Genomic DNA, 26,938 nt, shown 5'->3' with positions numbered 1-26,938 from the left:
TGATGGAGGCCACCCAGACATGCCGGAAGAGGAGCAGACGAGCCTCCCCGCCCAGGCACCCGTGGGCGGGTGTAACCCAAAAGTTTCGGCTGGTTCCCGACCAACAGACGCCCTACTCTTAGCGGGTTTTACGGAAGGATGCTTGCACTCTGCTCCAGTTCTTTATGAAGACCCAGCCGGGACTTAAAACACAAGCTTCTCACTAGCGTTCAACACCTCCCGTACTGGGGATTCTTCTGACCGAGCAGACGCTTAATCTGGGGAAGACGTAACTATAAGGCCCGTTGAACCATGACCGAGGATCATTTAGTCCAGGCCAACAGGTGAAGCAGATTGTCGCCGGCTTCAGCTCCTTTACTGCTAATCTTCTGGAGAACTCTTCCGAAGCTCCCTGAGTACGAAGACTGCAATCTCTGTCCAGGCTTCCATAACCTTTGGACATAGCTGCTAGGGCAGGGTTACAAGCCATACTGACAAACCTGTAAGCTTCCTTGAGATCTTGATCTGACTTCTCTCGAGCCTGTCCTGCAGGACACGGCATCTTCTAAGGTAGAGCAACCTGTAATGTCAGACGCAACAACGCTGCATTTATAAGGGGAGTGTTTCCCCGACACTCCACTTCTTCTGACTTGAAGGGATACACTCTGGAGGTATAGTTTGATGTGGAAGTTTTCTCGTCCACTTAGATGCACTCCTCATCCTTTCATCCGTGAGGAGCAGAAAGAGAGAGAGAGAGAGCGCCCTTCCCCCAGGTGCTTAAAGAACTACTATGCTTAGGGGGGGAGGAAGGGTCTACTCACTTAAGGGCTTCCTTAAATCGCTTTGACTCGTGAAGGAATCAGAGAGACATCAGAGCTTCCGACACATTCATCCCCTTCCAACTTGATGTCAGAAGAATCCGGAGAAGCAGCGTAGGGCTGGGAAGGACCTGAAACCCTTGGGCTATACCAGTCAAGGAGCCGGGTGGAATGGACAACTGGCTCCATGTGAGGGATGTCTCCCATCTCCTAGGGATTGCTTCCTCACCTCTTTCACAAGAGCCTCCATAATCTTGTTTTCTGTATCTTATCCCCAACCGCCCAGGCACAACAGTGGACACATACAGACTCGCCTTCCGAGACTCGTGTCCCACATCTCCAGCAGGCTCTGCCATCCGAGCGGCTGATAGGGCGGTGGGTACGGTGACTGGAGGAGGAATGGCACCATCTCCTCTAGATGAAGGAGGAATGGCAACATCTCCTCTAGATGGAGGAGGAATGGCAACATCTCCTCTGGATGGAGGAGGAATGGCAACATCTCCTCTGGATGGAGGAGGAATGGCAACCTCTCCTCTGGATGGAGGAGGAATGGCAACATCTCCTCTAGATGGAGGAGGAATGGCAACATCTCCTCTGGATGGAGGAGGAATGGCAACATCTCCTCTGGATGGAGGAGGAATGGCAACATCTCCTCTGGATGGAGGAGGAATGGCAACATCTCCTCTGGATGGAGGAGGAATGGCAACATCTCCTCTGGATGGAGGAGGAATGGCAACATCTCCTCTGGATGGAGGAGGAATGGCAACCTCTCCTCTGGATGGAGGAGGAATGGCAACATCTCCTCTGGATGGAGGAGGAATGGCAACATCTCCTCTGGATGGAGGAGGAATGGCAACATCTCCTCTGGATGGAGGAGGAATGGCAACATCTCCTCTGGATGGAGGAGGAATGGCAACATCTCCTCTGGATGGAGGAGGAATGGCAACGTCTCCTCTAGATGGAGGAGGAATGGCAACGTCTCCTCTAGTTGTAGGAGGAATGGCAACATATCCTCTAGTTGGAGGAGGAATGGTGACATCTCCTCTTGTAAATGTTGTGGCCTGGCAAGGTCTCTGTCATCTGATCTCAAAAAGAGCTGAAAAAAGAATGGGGGGGGGGACAAAACGCAATCTCAATCCCTTGAGACTTCAACCTCGGCCCCTCCCCTCGCCTGCACGCACCTTGTGCATAAGGGCTGGCTGTATGAAGGCAGTGACCTATCCATAACCGCTGGACAGAACGTCACCATGACACTGATGGTCTACAGATGACCCGGAAATGCTACACAAACCGAGCCAACCGGAAATATTATATAAGATATATATATATTTACATATATATTTTATTTATGATTATTATTATATATATATATCTATTTATTTTTTTTTTTTTTTTTTACTCACAATCCAAACAGGAGTGTAGATACATGCTGTATAAAGTAAGAACGAGTACATAGAAGTATAAAGTCCACTTTTATTTCTTTATATATTTTCTTCAATATATGCATATATGTTTATAAATTTTTATTTATTTTATCTTCAATTTTACCCTTAAGGGGAGAAAACTCAGTTAGACCAACACTGACCAGGCTGGGGGAAGTTGCCGCTTACTGTCTGCGGGAAATCCCGTCCTTGACAGGCGATGACAGACAATCAAGTCCCCCGCCTGAGTGACGTCACCGCTCCCCCACCACGCGCCTGCGCCGTGGGAGACAGCCATACGGTGCCTGTGCGGCCGCCGGAAGATTCGCCACTCCGCGCATGCGCGAGCCAAGCCTAGTTTTCACGAAGGCCCCGCGCACGCGCAGAACGACTGCGGCGGCCGCTACCCGGAAGCACCGCAGCGGCCTGGAACGCAGAAGCGTTCCGAATGCCATGAGGGGACACAGAGGTACCGGGGAGTACCGCGGAGAACCGGGAGACAAACAACATAATAGTATATACAAAGAAACGACTGCCATGGAAGAAGTAAAAAATTTGCAGACTTTGCCAGCCGATGATGCGTCCACCTTCAAGCATAATGAGGCATCCACCCTCCACGAGTGGGGTATTTTAGTGCCATGAAAGCTACTCGCCCGCTCATAGCTGGGCCCTGAGCCACACCGTACCATGGTATGCTAGATTCTGGAACAATCCGACCGGACGTCAACAGGAACAATTGTGATGTAGGTCCATGGAGGAGGACAAAAAAGGAACACAGTCTGTACAGGTGAGCTCATTCTTATAGGGTAGGGGGTCCTATAGCATTGGAGAGGAGGCGGGGTTAACCCACACGTAGGCTGCCATGGAGTCTGTCAGGAAATTATTTTTTTTTGCAAGAAAATTACTTTGAACCCCCAAACATTATATATTTTTTTAAAGCAAATGCCCTACAGATTAAAATGGTGGGTGTTTCATTTTTTTTTTCACACAGTATTTGCGCAGCGATTTTTCAAACGCATTTTTTGGGGAAAAAACACACTTTTTTAAATTTTAATGCACTAAAACACACTATATTGCCCAAATGTTTGATGAAATAAAAAAGATGATCTTAGGCCGAGTACATGGATACCAAACATGACATGCTTTAAAATTGCGCACAAACGTGCAGTGGCAACAAAATAAATACATTTTTAAAAGCCTTTACAGGTTACCACTTTAGATTTACAGAGGAGGTCTACTGCTAAAATTACTGCCCTCGATCTGACCTTCGCGGTGATACCCCACATGCATGGTGCAATTGCTGTTTACATTTGACGCCAGACAGACGCTTGCGTTCGCCTTAGCGCGAGAGCAGAGGGGACAGGGGTGCTTTTTTTTTCTTTATTATTTTTTTGCTTTTTTATCTTATTTTTAAACTGTTCCTTTCATTTTTTTTTTAAATTTACATTTTTATTGTTATCTCAGGGAATGTAAATATCCCCTATGATAGCAATAGGTAGTGACAGGTACTCTTTTTTGAAAAAATTGGGGTCTATTAGACCTAGATTTCTCCTCTGCCCTCAAAGCATCTGACCACACCAAGATCGGTGTGATAAAATGCTTCCCCAATTTCCCAATGGCGCTATTTACATCCGGCGAAATCTAAGTCATAAAATGCTCGTAGCTTCCGGTTTCTTAGGCCATAGAGATGTTTGGAGCCACTCTGGTCTCTGATCAGCTCTATGGTCAGCTGGCTGAATCACCGGCTGCATTCTCAGGTTCCCTGTTGAGACAGGAGAGCCAGAGAAAAACACGGAAGACGGTGGGGGGGGCATTCCCTCCCACTGCTTGTAAAAGCAGTCTAGAGGCTAATTAGCCGCTAGGATTGCTTTTACATGAAAGCCGACCGCTGGCTGAAAAGAATGATACCAAGATGATACCTAAACCTGCAGGCATCATTCTGGTATAACCACTCAAAGTTGTGAATGGCGTACCTGAAGACAAAAAAATGGTTAACAATAAAGCACAGTAAACGGTAAAGTATAAAAAATTGCATACCTGAAAAGCAAACATGATAAAACATAATAACAATAAAACATTGCAGAATAGAATACAGTAAAAAAGAGCAGAACAATAGAGAGAGAATAGAGAGAGAGAGAACAATAAAACGCCACTATTTTTTTTTATTTTATATTTTTGTTTGTGTTTTTGTTTTTTTTGTTTTTTTTTTATACTTTTTTTGTAACTGTAACTTTTATAACTGTAACCGGTTCCAGGTTCGGGTCTCTCAAAATGCGATGGCATCTTGGGAGACCCTGTGAAAGTGTGTCTAGTCTGTGCAATGCTGTACCCTACGCTAATACTCAACTAGTGTATGGTAGCGTTCAAAACATTCACCAATGCAAAGACCAGCATTGTCAGGACAGGAGGGACAATAATAGCGGGTGTCACGCCTATATCCGCGCTTGCTGCAGACATATCTTTTTTGGGGGGGTTCGCTGGGTAGGGGTACTCGGGAGGACATAAAGAAAATGTCTCTCATGCAGCCGACTGCATTAGGTTGGGGATGTGAATGGGGGAAGTACGGGCGCTGCAGAAGCGGTGGGTTCCCAATTAGGATTGGCGAATGCAGCAGGAAGGGCACTATGGGCACGACGGGCCTGTGTTTGTCTTCTTGGTGGCAGCAGGCCACTACTTGTGCTTGCCACCTCACCAGCTTGAACTGCACTTATGGGACTCGCCACGTCACCAAGTGTTACTGCAGCGCTGGTTTGACTACGACCGGGGTGTACTAGGCCGCTGGTGCTTGCCAGTTCAATAAAAAGCTACCAAAAAAACTGTTAGCGATCGCAGGGATCAGACCTGACTCTGCAAATGCTGCAGTTATGCGTTTAGTATTTTTGTGACAGTGATCGATCGATACTGCACTTGGGTGGGCTGGGCTGGGCCGGGCGGAGGGGCAAAACGCAGGTGCTAGCAGGTATCTGGGCTGATCCCGCTAACACTGCGTTGTTGGGAACCCTAAACTGCTGGGGACACTAGTATAGATCTGATCGGATCAGATATTGATCCGTTCAGATACTATACCACTAAGGGAGGCGTACAGTGCGTGCGTGGGTGTTAGCGGTACTGGAGCTAATCTGACACTGCCTGGGGCGACGCATATCACCGCCGGGCGATCAGGGGGCTAAACCTTTATTCGGTAATAAACGGCGGGTGCCCTGACACTATAAAAAAATAAACTAACTAACCAGCTTCACCGTAGCGGTTATACGGTGATCAGTGGTGAAAGGGTTAACTAGGGGGCAATCAAGGGGTTAAAACATTTATTAGATAGTATATGGGGGTCCCTGTCGCTATAAAACGCTGACGGCGAACCTAATTATTTACGTCCCTAACTAGCGTCACCAGCGACACTAATACAGCGATCAGAAAAATGATCGCTTAGCGACACTGGTGACAGGGGGTGATCAAGGGGTTAAAACTTTATTAGGGGGGGTTAGGGGGGTATCCTAGACCTAAAGGGGGCTAACCCTAACTGACCTAACACAGTAACTGACACCATGCAGTAATCAGAAAAAAAAAAAAAAACCTGCTTGGTGTCAGTGTGACAGGGAGGGGGGAGGGGTGACTGGGGGGGGATCGGGGGTGTAATGTGTGCCTGGCATGTTCTACTGTGTGTGTAGTGTTTGTGCACTCACATTACAGTCTTCTCTCCTCGGCGCCGGAATGGAAAATGCTGAGCCGAGGAGAGATGACATCATTTCCTCTGCCTCTGTGTACAATACAGAGGCAGGGAAATGATCCCATTGGCTGGGAGCGATCGCGAGGGGGGGGTCACGAATGGATGGCCTCCCCCTCACCACCGATCGCCGGAGAGGATTTGCCGACCGCCGCAGGCACCGGGGGGGGGGGTCCCCCCCCGCGTGCAGGCAAGGACGTACCTGTAAGCCCTTTTGCCTGCCCGTGCCGCTCTGAGGACGTATATGTTCGTGCGGCGGTCGGCAACTGGCTATTCACAATGTTCAAAAACAGCAAAACAAAAAGAAACATGAAAATAAATCCTTGCCAACTTGGCCACTTACTACACACAGGTTCCCTGGCTATCAGCTAGTCGCAGCCTTGTGCTGTCCCCAGCACCTATCTCTCTATTACAGGGGCTTACCACACAGGTGTTGTCTCATCACACTCCCCAGTCTAAACAGGCACAAAACTGGTTTCAGGATGGAGCAACTCCCTAAGCATGCTGGGAGTTTTTGTAGAGATCTTAAAGCAGTGGTCATCAACCCTGTCCTCAGGGCCCACTAACAGGCCAGGTTTTATGTATTACCTTGGGGAGAGGCAGACTAGAATACTGCAATCACTGAGCAGCAAATGATATCACCTGTGATGCATTTCAGTTATCTTGCAAACCTGGCCTGTTAGTGGGTCCTGAGAACAGGGTTGATGACCACTGCCTTAAAGGACTAATCTGATGAACTTGTGTATTTACTCATGAACAAATCTGGCAGCGCCACTACCCCATTGTTCTTGGTAGCAACTTCAGAACAGGATATTCCTGGCCGAAGGGCCGACCATTGTATTGCACAATGGCCACTTTCACTTCTCCCACCTTCCTTCTCCCCACTTTCTATTTATTTACCCCTGTGTTGTCACTTTTTTGTATTTTTTTGGTTGTGTGTTTACACATTACGTTACACGTTTGTCACAGTGTGATTAGTAGGGTGTGGGGTCCTCGGGCCTACCCTGAACATCTTGGGAGGGGGTGGACATGGCCTTCTGGCTTAGTTCGCCCTCTTTCATGGGGTCTCCCTTCGGGGGAGCCGCACCGAGTACTTGGGTGAGTCTGTTTTGGCAGAGCCTCCAGAGAAAGGACTTGGTCAGATGGACCTAGTGAGTACCCCAGTCCCTGTCAGGAGCCTAACGCCCCAGGGGATTAGGGTAAGGTCCTTCCTAGTGGAGGACAGTGTAACACCCGTTGCACGTTTTGTGTCACTCTTTATGTGTGCGCACTTTTTTTGGCACCGGGTGGAGTTTTTGGGTGTGTTTCACACGCCACTGGCTTTTCAAAAGAAAAAAAACTTAAGACCAGGCTTTGAAATGGTTAATGAAACTTTACTCCAAAACTCTACAACAGTTCAGTTCAACACTCAAGTCCCTAACTAGCTATTCTTAGGCTGCCCAAGCATTCCTTTGCAGATAAAAGTCCATACGCTGCAATTTAGGTTCCCTTAGGGTAGTAGTGGTGGGTTGATCCTGGTTACATCCTCTTCTTCAGACCTCTCACTCTTCTCCCATGGGGTCCCCCAGCCCCTATCTGGACTGAGCCTTCCACCTTTTTATAAGAACCACAGGGTGGAGGGCAGAGCCCAGAAAAGCCTGGGAACACTGCAGACTTAACTGGGCAGTCCAGAATCCTATTGTACAAGTGGGAGGGAGAAAATTAAGTACTTTGCATGACCCAGCATATTTGTTTTCTCAATAATGTTACAGAATAATGTGAACACGAAAACCACTTCATTATGACCATTCTGCCTCTTTTCTACCAGGCTTTGATTATAAGAAGCCATGACTACAGCCAGGTCGGGGTTATGTATCATTACTGAACTGAGGGAAAAATTACCCGAAATATTGAAGAAAGATGTGCGCTGGCTATATAATGACTTGCACTCCATCACTCTGGAGGATCGAAAAGGTCTGGATGCAGCAAAGACACCAAAAGAGAGGACTGAAATGTTACTACACATTCTACAAGAGAAAGGAGAAGAGGCTTGTGGAGAATTTCTCAGATATTTACAGACAATGACACCCAGCTATCCTGAACTGACTGCCTTGTCACCGTGCCTGAATGAATGTGAGTAATTTCTGGCCAATAACATTTCAAAGCCTATGTGCATTTCCACTATCTAGTTCATGTGTACTGTAATACTATCTGATCCATGTGGTATTTGTGAATAAACCTTGTAAAAAATGAAGCAATCCATAATAATGAAAATGGCGCACATATTACATGTACATTTTTGTAAATTGAACCTACTGTGTTTATGTCTCCTTGTCTTGGCCAACAGATTGTACACTTGTGCAAAAGGAAAAGCATTTCATTCAATTTTAAAATAATAAAACTAAAGTACTTTATGGATTCTATTAGTGGGTAATTAGTAGCTTTGAAAAATTGTGCATTTATGTGGCTATTTAAGAATTCCTAAAATTAATATGTGCTAAATCATGGTGATTCAAATTTCTTACGTGCTAATATTACACTCAGATGTATTTTCATATACACAAACAAATTAAAATAATCAAATTAAAATAATCTGTATAAAGCTGCACCTTTACTTAGTGCTCTAATGCCACTATTAGAAACTTAAAATGTGTAATTAAAAGGTGAGCTAAATACACTGCTTCAATTGTGCTAAAAAATATATTAAGTTATATGATTGTGCTCTAAAAACTTATCATAAATAAATCATAACAAATACAGTCCATAGAAACAGCCTTGCAGCAGTCTGTTGGAAATCACAAGTCCACCTACTGCATTATAAATGTTAAAACAAATGTGGTATAGGACACAGAAAAGTCAGAGGACACTCAGGTAAAATAGATGTCTCCTTTAAGGCATATGTTAGAATTGCAATCTCTGTCAGCTCACTGTTTATGCTGGTGATCCGCTGTTAATCATCTCCAGTAGGGATGAGCTTCGACTCGAACATCGGCTGTTCGCAAGTTCGCCGAACAGCGAACAATTTGGGGTGTTCGCGGCAAATTCAAATGCAGCGGAACACCCTTTAAAAGTCTATGGGAGAAATCAAAAGTGCTAATTTTAAAGGCTTATAGTCATGGTATTGTCATAAAAAGTGTTTGGGGACCTGGGTCCTGCCCCAGGGGACATGGATCAATGCAAAAAAAAGTGTTAAAAACGGCCGTTTTTTCGGGAGCAGTGATTTTAATAATGCTTAATGTGAAACAATAAAAGTGTAATATCCCTTTAAATTTCATACCTGGAGGGTGTCTATAGTATGCCTGTAAATGGGCGCATGTTTCCCTGTTAAGAATAGTCTGACAGCAAAATGACATTTCAAAGGAAAAAAAGTCATTTAAAACTACTCGCGGCTATTAATGCATTGCCGGTCCGACAATACACATAGAAGTACATTGATAAAAACGGCATGGGAATTCCCCACAGGGGAACCCCCAAACCAAAATAAAAAAAAAAATGATGTGGGGGGTCCCCCTAAATTCCATACCAGACCCTTCAGGTCTGGTATGGATATTAAGGGGAACCCCGTGCCAAAATTTAAAAAAAAAAACGGCGTGGGGTCCCCCCAAAAATCCATACCAGACCCTTATCCGAGCACGCAACCTGGCAGGCCGCAGGAAAAGAGGGGGGACGAGAGAGCGCCCCCCCTCCTGAACCGTACCAGGCCACATACCCTCAACATTGGGAGGGTGCTTTGGGGTAGCCCCCCAAAACACCTTGTCCCCATGTTGATGAGGACAAGGGCCTCATCCCCACAACCCTGGCCGGTGGTTGTGGGGGTCTGCAGGTGGGGGGCTTATCGGAATCTGGAAGCCCCCTTTAACAAGGGGACCCCCAGATCCCGGCCCTACCCCCTGTGTGAAATGGTAAGGGGGTACAAAAGTACCCCTACCATTTCACTAAAAAAGTGTCAAAAATGTTAAAAATGACAAGAGACAGTTTTTGACAATTCCTTTATTTAAATGCTTCTTCTTTCTTCTATCTTCCTTCATCTTCTTCTTCTTCTTCTGGTTCTTCTGGCTCTTCTGTTTCTTCCTCCAGTGTTCGCGTCCAGCATCTCCTCCGTGGCGTCTTCTTCCCTTCTTCTCCTCGGGCCGCTCCGCATCCATGGCATGGAGAGAGGCTCCCGCTCTTCTCTTCATCTTCTTCTCTTCTTCATCTTCTTCTCTTCCTTATCTTCTTCTCCGGGCCGCTCCGCATCCATGGCATGGAGGGAGGCTCCCACTGTATGACGCTTCTCCTCTTCTGATGGTTCTTAAATAACGGGGGGCGGTGCCACCCGGTGACCCCGCCCCCCTCTGACGCACGGGGACATGACGGGGCTTCCCTGTGGCATTCCCCGTGATGTCACAGGGAAGTCCCGTCAAGGCACAGTGCGTCAGAGGGGGCGGGGTCACCAGGTGGCCTCCCCCCGTTATTTAAGAACCGTCAGAATAGGAGAAGCGTCACACAGCAGGAGCCTCCCTCCATGCCATGGATGCGGAGCGGCCCGGAGAAGAAGATGAAGAAGAGAAGAAGATGAAGAAGATGAAGAAGAGAAGAAGATGAAGAGAAGAGCGGGAGCCTCCCTCCATGCCATGGATGCGGAGCAGCCCGAGGAGAAGAAGGGAAGAAGACGCCGCGGAGGAGATGCTGGACGAGAACACCGGAGGAAGAACCAGAAGAGCCAGAAGAACCAGAAGAGCCAGAAGAACCAGAAGAAGAAGAAGATTTGGGAAGAAACCGAAGGAGGATAGAAGATAGAAGAAAGAAGAAAGAAGAAGCATTTAAATAAAGGAATTGTCAAAAACTGTCTCTTGTCATTTTTAACATTTTTGACACTTTTTTAGTGAAATGGTAGGGGTACTTTTGTATCCCCTTACCATTTCACACAAGGGGGAGGGCCGGGATCTGGGGGTCCCCTTGTTAAAGGGGGCTTCCAGATTCCGATAAGTCCCCCGCCTGCAGACCCCCACAACCACCGGCCAGGGTTGTGGGGATGGGGCCCTTGTCCTCATCAACATGGGGACAAGGTGTTTTGGGGGGCTACCCCAAAGCACCCTCCCAATGTTGAGGGCATGTGGCCTGGTATGGTTCAGGAGGGGGGGCGCTCTCTCGTCCCCCCTCTTTTCCTGCAGCCTGCCAGGTTGCGTGCTCGGATAAGGGTCTGGTATGGATTTTTGGGGGGACCCCACGCCGTTTTTTTTTTAATTTTGGCGCGGGGTTCCCCTTAATATCCATACCAGACCTGAAGGGTCTGGTATGGAATTTAGGGGGACCCCCCACGTCATTTTTTTTTAAATTTTGGTTCGGGGGTTCCCCTGTGGGGAATTACCATGCCGTTTTTATCAATGAACTTCTATGTGTATTGTCGGACCGGCAATGCATTAATAGCCGCGAGTAGTTTTAAATGACTTTTTTTCCTTTGAAATGTCATTTTGCTGTTAGACTGTTCTAAACAGGGAAACATGCGCCCCTTTACAGGCATACTATAGACACCCCCCAGGTATGAAATTTAAAGGGATATTACACTTTTATTGTTTCACTTTAAGCATTATTAAAATCACTGCTCCCCGAAAAACGGCTGTTTTTAAAACTTTTTTTTGCATTGATCCATGTCCCCTGGGGCAGGACCCAGGTCCTCAAACACTTTTTATGACAATACCAGGAATATAAGCCTTTAAAATGAGCACTTTTGATTTCTCCCATAGACTTTTAAAGGGTGTTCCGCGGCATTCGAATTTGCCGCGAACACCCCAAATTGTTCGCTGTTCGGCGAACTTGCGAACAGCCGATGTTCGAGTCGAACATGAGTTTGACTCGAACTCGAAGCTCATCCCTACTGGAGATGATTAACAGTGGATCACCAGCATAAACAGTGAGCTGACAGAGATTGCAATTCTAACATATGCCTTAAAGGAGACATCTATTTTACCTGAGTGTCCTCTGACTTTTCTGTGTCCTATACCACATTTGTTTTAACATTTATAATGCAGTAGATGGACTTGTGATTTCCAACAGACTGCTGCAAGGCTGTTTCTATGGACTGTATTTGTTATGATTTATTTATGATAAGTTTTTAGAGCACAATCATATAACTTAATATATTTTTTAGCACAATTGAAGTAGTGTATTTAGCACACCTTTTAATTACACATTTCATTCAATGTGTATTATGCTGCAGTGATGTAATTATATTACAACCAAAAAAACTCAGCTCAAGTGTGGGACAAGTGATGAAGGAAGATGCTCTCTATTTCCAGTATCCTGAGTCCACCAGTCTCCAATAAGCCTTGCTGCGCTCCTCAGACAAGGGTGATCCACAAGCACTACATCACAGAAAGAGAGCTAAATGTTTGTGTTCTCATATACTTGTAGCACCCTTCTAGATAGATGCTAGGATTAGTTAGATTTAGTGCTGGCTCACTGTGTTCAGTGGAGCTGGGTGTGCATAGTTGCCAACATTGTGAAAACATTTTTAGGGATACTTTTTGGCTGTAGGCGGAGTCTTGTTATAATTAGGGGGCGGGGCATGCGTTTGTGGGTATGGCACAGGGGGAAAGTAAAAATGCGGTGTGCAAAGCATGGTCGTGGTTTACGCGAAATAGTGGGCGTGTCTTAAATTGGTGTGGCTCAAAGAGGGTGTGGTTAGAGTCTGAGATGAATGAGGGATGGAGAAGGAAAGGGGGGGAGAGGGATGGAGAGACAGCAGCCAAAGATCCTACACAACAATGGAAATATGTGTATTCTAGAAAGTTTAACAATCAGCAGATAAAGATACTCCAAACACCTGGTGTTAGCACTTCAATCATCCCGGCACCATGGTTGTTATGGCGTCAGGATGATTGAAGTGCATTATTTCTATTATTACATTGTAATATAAAATTAAATCATTTAACTCACCATAATGCCGAATCAGTGGGATCCCTGAGTGTGTCACCTGCCACGTCCCCTGCCACCAGCAGAGTCCTTCCTTGCATCAGGTGCCCCAGCAGAGTCCATTCTTGCATCATGTGCCCCAGCAGAGTCCGTCCTTGCATCAGGTGCCCCAGCAGAGTCCGTCCATGCATCAGTTGTCCCAGCAGAGCACCCCTTACATCAGATGTCCCCAGCGGAGCCCCCCTCACATCAGGTGTCCCCAGCGGAGCCCCCCTCACATCAGGAGTCCCCAGCGGAGCCCCCTCACATCAGGAGTCCCCAGCAGAGCCCCCCTCACATCAGGAGTCCCCAGCGAACCCCCCCTCACATCAGGAGTCCCCAGCAGAGCCCCCCTCACATCAGGAGTCCCCAGCGGACCCCCCTTCACATCAGGAGTCCCCAGCGGAGCCCTCCCTCACATCAGGAGTCCCCAGCGGAGCCCCCTCACATCAGGAGTCCCCAGCGGAGCCCCTCTCACATCAGGAGTCCCCAGCGGAGCCCCCCTCACACCAGGAGTCCCCAATGGACCCCCCCTCACATCAGGAGTCCGCAGTGGACCCCCCTCACACCAGGAGTCCCCAGCGGACCCCCCTCACATTAGGAGTCCCCAGCGGAGCCCCCCTTTACATCAGGAGTCCCCAGCAGACCCTCCTCACTCCAGGAGTCCCCAGCGGACCCCCCTCACATCAGGAGTCCCCAGCGAACCCCCCTCACATCAGGAGTCCCCAGCGGAGCCCCCCTCACATCAGGAGTCCCCAGCGGAGCCCCTCCTCACATCAGGAGTCCCCAGCGGAGCCCCCTCTCACATCAGGAGTCCCCAGCGGAGCCCCCTCTCACATCAGGAGTCCCCAGCGGAGCCCCCCCTTACATCAGGAGTCCCCAGCGGAGCCCCCCTTTACATCAGGAGTCCCCAGCGGAGCCCCCTCACATCAGGAGTCCCCAGCGGAGCCCCTCTTTACATCAGAAGTCCCCAGCGGAGCCCCCCTCACATCACGAGTCTCCAGTGGACCCCCCTTACATCAGGAGTCCCCAGCGGACCCCCCCTTACATCAGGAGTCCCCAGCGGACCCCCCCTTACATCAGGAGTCCCCAGCGGAGCCCCCTCCTCACATCAGGAATCCCCAGCGGACCCCCCCTTACATCAGGAGTCCCCAGCGGAGCCCCCTCCTCACATCAGGAGTCTCCAGCGGAGCCCCCCTCACATCATGAGTCCCCAGCGGAGCCTGGTCTAACAGAAGCCAGCTCCATCTCTCCCTGTACCTCATCCAAAAGACACCTGGGATGATCTCTCTGTGCAGCTGAAATGGAAGGGCAGCGGCAGATGATTACATCCTCCTTGTGTTCAGTGGAGAGCGGGGTGGGGCCGCCAATCCCTGCAGCCAATAGGCACACTGAAGAGAGAAGCCGATTGGCTGCCCCTCTCCTCTGCACTGAACACAAGGGGGAATAACACTCGTGGTGGCGGCGGCGGCCATGTTTGTGTAGCCGCTGCCGGTTTTTAGCAAAAACATTCCCGATTTTCTCGGGACAAACTCAAAACCCCGGGAAAATTATCGGGACAATCTTAAATCGGGACGAGGTCCCAAATTCGGGATTGTCCCGGGAAAATCGGGACTGTTGGCAACTATGGGTGTGTTTTTGTTAGATAAATTTAGATACATTTAGCTTGCCTGATCCGGGACACGTGGGCACCCTACTGCACCTGTCCTGGTACTGGGACCTCTCCTTACTCATTTTATTCCCCTCAATGCTACTGGATTACTCATTGCTCTCTATACCCCATATTCTCCATGAACGCAAGGATTTAATCTCCTGTCTGATTTACTACTGACTAGACATTAGGAGGTTTACTACGTCATCTCCATCCATACAGATGCATATTCAGCTGAAATATCTCCGGTGTTCACCTACATCTGCCACTGGGGGTCACTGTTGCCCAACAATTGCCAGCATCCACACTATTAACTATTATAGATGAGTCTGGAATCATCTAGCCATCCCAGGGTCAGACCATTTTCCTCACCCTTTTTATTGTACTAGTCCAGCATGCAGTTCTTTCCGGCGGAAGCGGACAAGTAACTCTCTAAGATGTTCATCTCACCACGTGGGCTTTGTCCTAAGTTGTGTTTCGTTAAACAGTGAAGTTTCACCCCACTTGAATTTTTATGAGACCAGTGCTGGAACATACTAACAGGCATGTTCTACTCTATATCCTTTCTTTCCACAGCTGCACTGTACTCATCTGTACTTGAATGAATGAATGAATGAATGATTTTTAAATCGCTGCAAATGCGAACTGAATCGCCTCAAGGCGCTAAATGGGTTTAGTTTTGAACAGCTTCTTAGAAGAGGAAGGCTTTGAGTTTTTTCCTGAAGGCCAGATGGTTTTCTTCCATGCGGATGTGAGTTGGAAGAGTATTCCATAGCCGAGGTCCCTGGACTGTGAATCTGCGTTCTCCCCTTGCTTTGTATCGGTATTTGGGAACGAGGAGGAGGTTTTGGTTGGATGATCGCAAATTGCGATTAGGTGTTTAGTGTTTTATTTTCTCTCGGCGGTATTGAGGGGCGTTACCTTGTATGCATTTGTGGGTGAGGCAGAGCATCTTGACTGTGATCCGATTCTTTACCGTTAGCCAATGTAGGCTCCTCAGGGATAGGGAGATGGACTCCCAGGGTTTTTTTCCTGTTATCAGTCTTGCCGCCGCGTTTTGAATGGCCTGTAGGCGCGCAAGCTGATATTGGGGTAAGCCTATGTAGAGTGAGTTTGCGTAGTCAAGACGGGAATTGATGATTGTTCCAACTACTGCTGCTTTGTCCTTTTCTGGGATAAAGGGAATGAGTCTGCGTAGCAGGCGGAGGAGATGGTGAGAACCGCTAACTACTGAACCTATTTGTGCATTCATTGTCATTTCTGAGTCAAAGATAACTCCGAGACTCTTGGCTTTGGTGCTCGGAGAGATGGTCTGTCCGAAGATGGTGGGAGGTATCCATGGAGTCTTGGATTCAGGATTTTGGTTAGCGTGTAGGAGGAGAAGTTCTGTTTTTGACCCGTTGAGTTTGAGGGAACCAATGGTCATCCAGTCATCTATCAAAGTGAGACACTTCTCTAGTTGTTGATGGTGGTCTTTTTGTCCGGTGATGCGAAAGTAGATTTGGGTATCGTCAGGGTATGAGTGGAAGCAGAGGTCTGATTTTTTTAAGATTTTGAGGAGTGGGCGGATGTAGATGTTGAACAGCACTGGCGACAAGGGTGAACCCTGGGGGACTCCACAGGAAATTGTCTGGGTGTCAGAGGTGAATGCTCCCAGTTTCACTTATTTTTGTCACATGCATACAGTGGTTACTTTATGTTTGTTTCACAGGTTGGACAATGTTGTCCACATGTTGGCAGTTTGGGTATGATGCCCGCACACGGGGACAGTGCAAAGCGGGGGGGGCGGGGTTATATTTTAAGTTGGTTAAAGACATGTTGTTATGCAGAGTACAGGTCAGCGATATATGGTACAGCAAACAATATGGGTCATTGCTGAGAGTTTTTTCTCTGCACTCTTCATACATATATATAAGATGTGACGTGGACACCAAGAACCCTGGAGCCTCACAATTCTTCCTGTTTGATCGATGGCCTCTTTTTTAAGAAGTCAGCTGTATTCTCCTTCCTTAAAACAGCGAGCTGACATAATAATGCTGGTAGAAACCCATATAGAAGGTCATTTACACTTGGCGCTTAAACGCCCTTGGATAGGCTAGGCATACCATTCTGCCCATACCACCCATTCTAGAGGCGTTTCTGTACTTATAGCTAAATCCACTAATTTTGAGCCCTGGGGTTCTGAGGTTGATCCACTGGTTGGGTGTTTTTTTGCATGCAGCTATATATGGGGAACCATGTTGGATATTGACATTTTATCTCCTTCCACCTTTCAATTCTGCACTTCTATCTGATGTCTTTAGTTTTATGGCATTGCACCCAACAGCTCCGGCTGTCTGGTTGGGCGACTTCAACATGACCCTTAACCCTAGCCTGGATAAACTACACACAAACTTACCAGTACAAACTCCCCCCAAGTCAACCAGATTTGCAAAACTAATTGCTGGCTTCAACCTTATTGATACATGGAGATCTGTGCATCCCGATGCCCAAGCCTTTTCATGTTTCTCCTCTTTGCATCACTCTATGTCTAGAATAGACTTAATCCTTATCTCCAGCTCACTACTACCCAGATTACAGGATGCATGCTTCTCTCCCAGGTCACTCTTGGACCACAGTCCCTGTTGGGCCACGTTAGCCCTGCCGCACAGCCATGTGGAGGTTAAATCCCTTCTGGTTCACATTACTTCCTGAAGATGATGACATTCTGACGGACTGGGGGCACTACTTCCTAGACAATGCGGGGGCAGCTCCACTACACACTGTTTTGGATGCGTTTAAGCTACATGCTAGATCTACCGTGGTAATGCGTATAAATAGATTGAAAAGAGCTTCTGAAACTGATATGGAGAAAGTGAGAGCTGACTTGGTAGTGGCTGAACGAGCGTTTATAGACAACCCGTCGGTAGACAGGGCGAACACTTATAGGTTATATTCTAGGGTCATCACACAACTGCAATATGAAAAGTCCAAATGTAAATTGTTCTTTCATAAACAGAAATTATTTGAACATGGAGAAAGGGCCGGTAAACTATTGGCTTATTTGGTGCACTGCGAGGAGAGACCAGCGGTAGTGATCTCACTTAGTTCCCGGGGAGGTGAGCTTGTGTGTGAGCCTAGGAAACTTACTGACATTTTCAGGGACTTCTTTGCCTCGCTATATACTTCCACGGTCCCGGAAGACAACTCTACTATTGATTCTTTTCTTAAAGAAGAAGGTAACCCTCCTGCAAAAAAAAAACTAAAAACACACCCTGCAAGATAAAGGCATAATGAGCTAGTATGCATACTAGCTCATTATGAATTACTTACCCAAGAACGAAGCCCCCGCAGCCGTTCTCGTCTCCCCCTCAGGCCGCCGACATGTCACCCGGGGCTTGCTTTCGGGTATCATGGCTCCAGCGCTGTGATTGGCTGGAGCCGCGATGACGTCACTCCCACGCATGCGCGCGGGAGCCGCCGCGAATGGCACAGTACAACTGAAGCAACGCCACGTATGTGCCATTGCTTTAGTTGGCTTAAGTGCGCCTGTGCCGCATGACTTCGCCACATGCAAATACAGGGATATCTCCTAAACCGTGCAGGTTTAGGAGATATCAGGGGCAGCTACAGGAAAGCCTAATTATTGGCTTGCCTGTAGTTTAAAGTGGTTGTAAAGGGTTTACAACCACTTTAATAAGGTGCAGCTCCCACAACTCACGGCGCAACAAACGGCGGAGTTAGAGAAACCGTTGTCAGCAGAGGAGATAGCTGAAGCCATAGTGAAATTTCCCTGATCTAAATCGCCGGGTTCTGATGGCCTCCCAGTGGAACTATATTAACCAGAATTTTTGGTTCCTAAACACCTTAAGCTTTATAGTCATATTTTTGAGGACTCCTCATTACCCGCTTCTATGTGAAAGGCCTCAATTGTACTGATTCCTAGACCCACATCTACCAGAATCCTAATGCCCCTTTTCTTTGCTACACTGTACGTTGTATGCCCTTGCAGTGGAACCCTTATCCATAGCACTACACTCTCATCCAGGTGTAGTGGGGCTGCATGTAGGATCTTTGACCGCGAAGGTTAGCACATATGCTGACGACACCCTCTTATACATCAATGGCTCCACAGAAGCACTACCCACAGCCCTGGCTATGATAGAACATTTTGGCTCCTTCTCAGGACTCAAAATTATTTGGGATAAATCTCAAATACTTAGACAGCTTCCCAACACCACAGACTCAGGCCCATCTTCCTTTACAAAGGGTAGACTGCATCAAGTATCTGGGCATACGAATCACTCACGCACCTGCTGACTACATTATGCTCACTATACAACCCCTATTTGCAATGCTCAAGCACAAGACCCAGTCATGGGCCAGGTTACCATTAGAAGTTATGGGGCGCATAATCCTTGTTAAAATGGTGTTGTTGCCCAAAATCTTGTACGTGCTCTGGCACTCCCCGGTCTACCTGGTGATTAGACATTTCAAATCCATGGAGGTCCTGCTTAAAGCGGGGGTCCACCTACATCAACCTAAAAAAAAAAATATTAAAAGCCAGCAGCTACAAATACTGCAGCTGCTGACTTTTAATACATGGCCACTTACCTGTCCCAGGGTCCAGCGATGTCGGCAGGCGCCGCAGAGAACCCGCTCGGTTCTCGCCAGCTGCCGCCGCCATCCTAGGTGAGGGAATCAGGAAGTGAAGCGTTGCGGCTTCACTTCCCGGTTCCCTACTGCGCATGCGCGAGTCGCGCTGCGCATCGTAACTGGTCCCCGCTATCTCCTGGGAGCTGTGTGTTTCCCAGGAGACAGCGCGGAGGGACAGGAAGAAGCATAGACTCCCATGGGAGTCTATGCCGGAAGTGGGTGCAAATACCTGTCTTAGACAGGTATCTGCACCCCCCTCCCCCCTGAAAGGTGCCAAATGTGACACCGGAGGGGGGGAGGGTTCCGAAAAGCGGAAGTTCCATTTTTGTGTGGAACTCCGCTTTAAGAAGTTTATATGGGGAAAGAGTAGACATAAACTTCCCTGGGGCAAGTTGAAAAATCCCACACATCTGGGTGGGACAGCTTTACCGGATCTCAACATGTACTACCTAGCAGCACAAAGGTCACAGTTGTTTCACATAGATAAAATTGGCAGGGTTAGATTTTTGACCTTTTTGTGTCCTAAATGGCCGCACTCAACAGGGGATCCATTTCTTGCAGTCACTGGGCGAGTGAGGGGCGCAGAATCGATGGGACATCACTACTCTACCACTATAGGCGCATATGGGACATTGTAACAGACAAGCTTCAACTACCCCTAAGGCATTAACATACTCCGCTGTGGCACTGTCAGGAAGATCCTGCCAGTAGCAGAAGATCCGGTCTAGCTGGTGCGCGATTGCGGGTGCCAATGCACATGCACGAGCAGTGGGCCCTGCCGCCAGGCGGGCTATTTAAACCAGGCTGACACACAGAAATATTGCTGTCTGATCTACAGCATTCCCGTGTATACCCTGCTTTCTGAACCTGTTCCTGTGTATTACCCAGCTTGCCTCTGACTATCCCAGCTGTCTGCCTACATCTAACCCTGGCCTGTCTTGACGTTGCTCCTGCCTGCTCCTCTGGTCCTTCTGCTGCCTGCCTGATACCGACCCGGCTTGTTCCAGTGACCCTTCTTTTCCCTCTGCCTTGTTCCAGTACTCCTGTCTGTGTATGACCCGGCTTGTCTGACCCTTCTGAGTCTCAGTCCAGTGGGAATCTCCTTCCAGTCTGTTCCAGTCTCCAGTCTGCTGCACCTGCCTGCTGTTCCAGTCTCCAGTCTGCTATTTCAGTCTTCAGTTTGCTGCACCTGCCTGCTGCTCCAGTCTGTTCCAGTCTCCTGTCTGCTGCTCCAGTCTCCAGTCTGCTGCACCTGCCTGTTGTTCCAGTCTGCTGACTTCCCTGCACAGTGCCTTCTGGAATGCAGGACTATCCTCCCTGCTGTTGATCCTGGCAGGCACTCGTGCTACTCTACACTCCTGTGTCCCGTGTTTACTCTATCGGGGGCCTCGAGTCAGAGGAGTAAGAGAGGCCTTCCTTTGCAGTTCAGGCTCATCTACTAGGTAGGTGACAGAATCAAACAGCCATGTCTGCGCTGAACGAGGAGCCTCTCCTATGGAGGAACTATGTCAACATCTGGCAGGCCTGACACAGGCTGTTAAAAACCTTCAAGAAGGCTACACCCGATTGGAGAAACGGGTCCTAGCACTTTTATATTCAACTGGCACCCAGGGGTCACCTCATACCTCCGCTTCTTCAGCTAGTACAGCCTCCCCTCCTGCAATAGTTATGCTTCCTCCTGAACAAAGAGTTCTCACTCCTGAAAAGTTATCCGGGGAACATATTAAATTCAGGGCGTTCCGCAATGCATGTGAACTGTATTTCGCTCTAAAGCCATGTACCTTCTCCCTAGAAGCCACTAAAGTGGGCTTTGTAGTCTCCCTGCTTCAGGGTGAACCCCAAACCTAGGATCACCGACTCTTGGAACAGAAGGCAGAAGTTTTAACTAACCTGACCAACTTTTTTGATGCTATGGCCCAGTTGTACGAGGACCCTCAGCTTTCCACAACCACAGAAGCCGCACTGCATACTCTACAGCAAGGAAAGATTATGTCGCTGAGTTCAGACGTTGGATCGCGGACACCAACAGGAATGATGCCGCCCTCCGTTACCAGTTCCGTATGGGACTGTCGGACCCTTTAAAAGATGAACTGGCCCGAGTTGGGGTACCCCAGACCTTGGATGCACTTGTGAATTTAACCGTACAGATTGACTTTAGCACAGCCAGCTTCCACACCTGACACATCTGAACCCATGCAACTGGGGGTACTCCACCCTTCCCTTACAGTGGAAGAACGCCAATGTCGTCAGTTGAATAACCTGTGCCTGTATTGTGGAGAACCTGGGCATTACATCAGAACTTGTCCTGCCAAGCTTCGTAAGCACCTGTCAATTTCCTCTGATCATGCATCTGCTGTGGACAAATCCTCTTCTCACCTTGCTCTCTCTATCTTGTTGCAGCTTCCAGGAAGGACTTTACAAGTCTCCGCCATTATTGATTCAGGAGCCTGTAGCTGCTTTAAGGACTCATCCTTTGCAGCCAAACACCAGGTTCCTTTATTGTTCAAGGCCCAAGGACTTTCTATTCATCTGGCTGATGGATCAGCTATTAAGTCTGGACCAGTTACGCAGGAAACCACGCCACTACCTGTCACCATTGCCAGTTTACACCAAGAACTATTAAGCTTGGATATCATTGCCTCACCCTTATTACCAGTCATCCTTGGCATGCCATGGCTGCAGGCCCACAATCCACATATCAATTGGGCCAAGGGGGAGATCACGTTCCCATCTCCTTACTGTCAGCAGTTCTGTCTCCCTAAAATGCCTGTGAACCACCTACCCTGTTGTGCCTAGACACCGACACAGAAATATGCCAATCTGTCCCAGAAGCCTATCATGACCTTATCGACATTTTCAGTAAAAAGGGAGCAGAGACCCATCCATCCCACCGGGCCTACGACTGTCCCATTTAGCTCCTTCCGGGAGCCGAAGTCCCTTTTGGGAGAATCTTCCCGTTAACAGAGTTGGAGCTGGGAACATTAAAGGAGTACATTGACGAGATTCTAGAAAAAGGGTTCACCTGCCCATCCACATCCCCGGCAGGAGCAGGTATCTTTTTTGTCGAAAAGAAAGATCACACCCTACGGCCTTGCACCGATTACCGAGAGCTTAACACAATCATCGTAAGAATCAATACCCTCTCCCCTTGGTGCCCAAACTGTTTCTGAGACTGGGAGCTGCTACCGTTTTTACCAAACTCTATCTCTGAGGGGCCTACAGCTTGGTCTGCATCAGAGAGGGAGATGAGCGGAAGACAGCTTTTCGCACTAGATTCGGGCACTTTGAATATCTGGTGATGCTCTTCAGGTTGTGCAATGTCCCTGCTACATTCCAGTACTTCATCAATGATATATTTTTCGAGATTATTTGGATCTGTTCGTCATCATATACTTGGACAATATCCTGATCTTGTCATCTTCCCTTGACTCTCACAGCAAGCATGTCAGATGTGTGTTAGCTCGGCTCCGGCAGTACGGCCTGTATGCTAAGCCTGAAATATGCGTTCAAGCAAAGAAGTATCTAATTTCTGGGACTAATCATCTCAATTGAAGGAATCAAGATGGACCCTCAAAAAATTGCTGCAATCCTAGATTGACCAGTTCCCACTGACAAGAAAGGAATCCAACGCTTTGTAGGATTTGCTAATTTCTATCGAAAATGTATTAAAGGGTTCTCAGCCATCATCGCCCCTATTACTCAGCTAACCAAACAGGGAGTCCATTTCCATTGATCTCCAGAGGCTCAGACTGCTTTTGAATCCCTTAAGAGACTGTTCACCTCTGCCTCTGTCTTGAAGCATCCCGACTATACTCTGCCATTTGTCCTGGAGGTTGACGCCTCTGAAATCGCTGTTGGAGCAGTACTTTACCAACGACAGGGGACCAAAGCCCTGTTACACCCAATTGCTTTCTTCTTTGTAAGTTATCAACAGCAGAGAGGAGCTATGACGTGGGAGACCGAGAACTGTTGGCAATTAAGTCCGCACTGGAGGAATGGCGATACCTGTTAGAAGGAGCAGCCCACCCAATCCTGATCTATACAGATCATAAAAATCTGGAGTACCTAAGATCTGCAAAGTGATTAAGGCCACGTCAAGTCACGTGGGCATTATTTTTCTCCAGGTTTTCTTTCCAAGTCACCTACAGGCCTGGCTCGAAAAATACGAAGCCTGACACCTTGTCTCGAATTTTAAGGAAATCTCTCCCACGGACACCATCCTGTCTCCAGGAAATGTTCTTTTGGTACAAGAAGATTTGTTCTCACAAATCAAACAAGCTTCCACGAGGTTAGCACCCCCCGCTGGAACAGAGTTACGAGCCAGAGATGTTCTGTTCTGGTACAAAAACAAGATCTTCGTACCCTAGACTCTGCGGGTCACTATACTGGAACTCTGACATGACCATGTACTGGCTGGACACTTCTGTATAACTAAAACTGCTTATCTTGTGCAACGCACATTTTGGTGGCCTTAAGTAGTTGAAGACTGTAAAAGATATGTGGAATCCTGCACCACTTACATTCGAAGCAAAAATAGTAGAACCAAGGCCTGGGGATTGCTAAAACCATTGCCTGTCCCAGACAGACCATGGAAGATGTTATCCATAGACTTTATTGTTGAATTGTCCCCGGCAGAGGGTCATAGCACCATCTTTGTGGCGGTGGACCGATTGTCTAAAATGGCACACTTCATCCTAATGAAAGGAACGCCCTCAGCTCCTGAAACAGCGCAAGTCTTTATCAGAGAAATCATTCAATTTCATGGAGTGCCGGCTAACTTTGTCTCGGATCGGGGAGTACAATTTACCTCCAGATTCTGGAAGGCATTATATGAGGCTCTTGGAATTGAACTATCATTCTCCTCCGCCTACCATCCACAGACAATCGGGCAGATGGAGAGGACCAACCAGACTCTCAAACAATACTTGCCTTGTTTCTCATAATTTTCCCAAGATGGTTGGATCTCCCTGCTTGCATTGGCCGAGTTCGCCTACAACAACTCCACCCATCTCGCCCACGAAACAAACTCCATTTTTTGCCAACTATGGCTTCCACCCATCATTTTTGCCTAACTCCATCCCAGAATGCTCTGTACCAGCTGTCCTTGAAACAATACATTTTTTCAGCTCCAATAACAAATTGCTGTAAGAAACCATGGCAAAGACAGGAACATAACAAAGAAGTCTTCGACAGGAAAAGATGAGGAGAAATAATGCTTGAACCCGGTAATTTAGTGTGGTTGTCCACGACAAACCTAGGGTTGGCATGCCCTTCAAAAAAACTGGGCCCTAAGTTTATGGATCCATTTCTTGTAAAGAGTAAAATTAACAAGGTGGCCTATGAGCTGGAATTTCCAGACTCACTCAGGATTCACCCCGTCTTTCATGTGACGCTATTGAAACCCTCTGTTCCCAACTCTTTTCCAGACCGGAATTTGGATCCTCCAGAGCCTGTAATAGCAGGAGAGAGGAATTTGAAGTGGAAGCAATCCTGGATTGTAGGAAGAGAAGTATCCAAATCAAATTTTTGATTAAATGGAAGGGATACGGACCTGAAGAGAACTCATGGGAACCTGAAGGTAACATCCATGCTAAGAGTCAGATCCAATTTTTCAGGAGGTCACATCCTGATAAGTTAGCCCGGTTCAGCATTCAGAGGCTGCCCCTTGGGGGGGGGCAATGTCAAGAAGATCCTGCCAGTAACAGAAGATCCGGTCTAGCTGGTGTGTGATTGCGGGTGCCAATGCGCATGCGTGAGCATGCACGTGCACGCATGGAAGCCCGCGCGTGCGGCCCCTGATGCCTGATGGGCTATTTAAACCAGGCTGACACACAGAAACATTGCTGTCTGATCTACAGCATTCCCATGTAGACCCTGCTATCTGAACCAGTTCCTGTGTATTACCCGGCTTACCTCTGACTATCCCATCTGTATGCCTGCATCTGACCCTGGCCTGTCTTGACATTGCTCCTGGCTGCTCCTCTGGTCTTTCTGCTGCCTGCCTGATACCGACCCAGCTTGTTCCAGTGACCCTGCTTCTGCCTCTGCCTTGTTCCAGTACTCCTGTCTGTGTATGACCCAGCTTGTCTGACCCTTCTGAGTCCCAGTCCAGTGGGAATCTCCTTCCAGTCTGTTCCAGTCTCCAGTCTGCTGCTCCAGTCTGCTGCACCTGCCTGCTGTTCCTGTCTGTTCCAGTCTCCAGTCTGCTGCACCTGCCTGCTGCTCCAGTCTGCTGCATCTGCCTGTTGTTCCAGGATGCTGGCCTCGATGCTCAACATGCTTTCAGAGCACAATTCCCGGCTTGTACCCCTTAACTGGACACTAACACCTTTATGCAGGTGATAAAAAACTGACCCCAAAAAACTGATTTCTGTTTTTTATAACATCTTGCTACTACCTTCCTCCTCCAGGTCAGCATATGCATTGGAAGCTAGATAAGAGGAGGATATAGGAGCAACGGAGGATGAGGAATGGAGTGATGCTCTAGACACCTGCAAATTATTTTCTCCTAAACTTTCTGATTGTCTCACGCAGATCTATATAATTCACCGTTCTTACCTTACTCCACTTAGAGTATCTAAGTATAAATGTGACCAACCTGCTAACTGTATGATGTGTAACCAGGTAATAGAAACATTTTATCACCTACTCTGGAGCTGTCCCAAGATCCATGGCTTTTGGACACAGATTGTACAGTTTCTTCATGACACCAAGGGTTCTCCCCTTACCTTACACTCCGTGTAAGTCGTGTCTTTTGGGAATATACCCATAACCTGATATGGACACATTTACTAAAATATTTCTGAACAAAACACTCTTTTCTGCAAGAAAAGTCATAGCAAAACAGTGGATGAGGACCACCCCACCCGAGTTCAGTGCATTGTTAAATTACCTGAAGACAGCCCATAAATAGAGTGAGCCGTGCCGTGTAGCCACACCCTCTGATGAAGTCTACGACAATATGCGTTAAGATAGGGCTACATGGCCACTCAGCTTGTCTACCCTTGTGGAGCTCAACCCGGGCATGGCTGCGATCCTTTCAATACTAGGAGCGGTGGAGTGACACCAGGCAGGCAAGCTACTCTTTACATGCTCGTTTTTAATCCTATATTTGTAAGTGCAATATGTAAAGGGGATTTGGGGTTTAACTAAAAACTGTTTAAAACAGAATTATGCTATGAGAGCTTCTTTATCCTTTGGGCATGATCGCTGAGGAGCTTGGGATCCAGTAGCAATGTATTGGAGTCTGGTATTCCAGGATAGAACTTAGTGTGAACCCATACAGACCTAATACTGGTGAAATTACGTTAGAAGAGGTAGATCGTACCATGATCCGATGACCAGAGGAGGAAGTCTGCTTATTTGTGGAGTTTAAGGCTGATTTTCACCTGATTTCTGGTGAGTGTAAAATCTTAAGGGAGCAGTGTCCCATGTGGTGTGGTGAAGGGATGGAGATTTTGAGAAATTCATTATAATTAAAAAAATTTCAACACTCCCCCACGCACTGTTAGTTATTTTGTTACAGCTGATTACTCTAGAGACTTTTTTATTCTTGTTTATAATGAGGACATTGTGCTGGTTTTTTTTATATATATATATATATATATATATATATATATATGTATGTAGCACTGGTAGATTTGTGATCTACCATCTGATAAATGGTAAATTTAGTGAATTGCTCTTTAGGGAAGTTAGATTTGCCTCTGTTCCAGCTTGGCTGACGTTGCGTGTGGTTCCACACTGAGTCGGTGGGTGTCACTGTTACCATTAGCTGGTGTTGGAAAGGCAACGTGTCGAA

At 47.6% G+C, this 26,938-nt stretch overlaps 1 protein-coding gene across 6 annotated transcripts in view; it reads left to right on the top strand.

The window, feature by feature from the left end:
* LOC141148336 (interferon-induced very large GTPase 1-like) overlaps window positions 1–26,938 on the top strand; it is a 50,411-nt gene that overhangs the window by 15,346 nt on the left and 8,127 nt on the right. For all 6 annotated transcript variants that reach the window (XM_073635713.1, XM_073635717.1, XM_073635718.1 and 3 more), the window contains one exon: window positions 7,747–8,051. The gene's annotated coding sequence lies outside the window, so the exon portion shown is untranslated. The remainder of the gene's footprint in view (window positions 1–7,746; window positions 8,052–26,938) is intronic.

This window comes from Aquarana catesbeiana, linkage group LG06, assembly GCF_042186555.1.
Source record: "Aquarana catesbeiana isolate 2022-GZ linkage group LG06, ASM4218655v1, whole genome shotgun sequence".
In the NCBI taxonomy this organism is placed as follows: Eukaryota; Metazoa; Chordata; class Amphibia; order Anura; family Ranidae; genus Aquarana; species Aquarana catesbeiana.
The sequence above is the reverse complement of the archived record's forward strand: the minus strand, read 5'-3'. Positions and strand labels throughout refer to the sequence as shown.